Raw genomic sequence first — 1,505 nt, 5'->3', positions numbered from 1 at the left:
GGCAAGCAATTGAGAAAAGTCAATAAAACCAAAGGCTGGTTCTTTGAAAAGCTCAATAAAATTGATAGATTTTGAGCAAGACCAAATAAGAAAACAAGAGCTACAAATCTCAAGCATGAAAGTGGGAAGGATAATAAATATTACGGCAAGTCTCTTGGACTCCTGACGAGTATACACATTTGAGAGCTTAGATGAAGAGGACACGCATTGCGTGAAGTTTTCCCAAACATGCTTCCGTACACGCCACCCCTGCCATGACCGTGCCACATCCCTTCCCACCAGATGACTCTAAGGCCTCCTCCAGGTCTGCCAGGTCTGTAGCTCTTAGTCTTGTGCGACTATTTAAATTTAAATTAAGTAAAAATATTTCAAAAACCAAAAATTCAGCTCCTCAGTCTCTCTATCACATTTCAAAGGCTTAATGGCCACGTGGCCAGCAGCGACAATGGGAGTCGGTGCGGACATAGAATGTTTCCTCGCTGTACACAGTTCTGCTGGACAGCTTTCCTCCTGACCCACTGACGTTATGACGGCGGGCCTCTTCCAACGGATGTGGAACCAGCTGACCTTTTGTGAGTTCCATGGAGGCTCCAGTGTGGGGACTGACAGCCTGCACCTTCCAGTGTGTCCTCCGTGGTGTCGAGCTTGGATTGGCTTTCTACTGATACCCACCGTTCTGAGAAGGGTCAGCTCATTTCAATATGATTTGTTGTGCATCTCCATTGCCCTGGGCCCCATGCCAGGAGCTAGAGGTTTTTAAATGATGAGAGAAGGGCTGTCCCCTCAGGGAGCTCACTCTCTAGGTTGGAAGGCAGGTAATGATCTCATGGGCACCAGGCAGAGGACAGAGCAAATGGTAGGGGCCTCAGGAGCACAAAGGAGCTGAGATGATGCTGGTGGAGGCACTGGGAAAGCTTTGGAAAATAGTCCATGTCCAAGTAATTTCTGAATGATAAATGGGAGTTCCCCAATGGTCCTTACAAAGAAAAGTAATTCAGAGCAAATAAACAGCACATTCAAAAGCTGTTTTGCCTCATGCCTCAACAACACACAAAACTTGGCCTGGATTAATCGTCCAGTAAACATGTGAATAACATGCGTGATAGTTCTAAAACTCACGTATGCCAAATTATAACTTTACACCTCAATTGCATTTCCCCTCTGAGACCTCTTTATGCCAGGATGTCAGGAACTGAAAATAAAGGAGTCCTGGGAGACATTGTTCGAGGTGCTGGATCAAGCCTCACCTGAAGGTGCTTCTACGTCTGGATTTTGATTATGTAAATCATTATATTCTTGTTTGTTTGTTTTTTGTTTTTTTATCAGTTCATTGGAGTTGGGTTATCTGCCATAAAGGATACAATGACAGGAAATGATCATTTGAGTGGCTCTCATTCTTAGAGTGAATCGGAACCACTTGGAGGGCTTGTTAAAATTCACACAAGCCCTAACCGGTTTGGCTCAATGAATAGAGCGGCGGCCTGCAGACTCCAGGGTCACAGGTT

The sequence above is a fragment of the Myotis davidii genome, unplaced genomic scaffold (genome assembly GCF_000327345.1).
Source record: "Myotis davidii unplaced genomic scaffold, ASM32734v1 scaffold876, whole genome shotgun sequence".
Lineage (NCBI taxonomy): Eukaryota > Metazoa > Chordata > Mammalia > Chiroptera > Vespertilionidae > Myotis > Myotis davidii.
Note: the sequence above shows the minus strand (reverse complement) of the source record.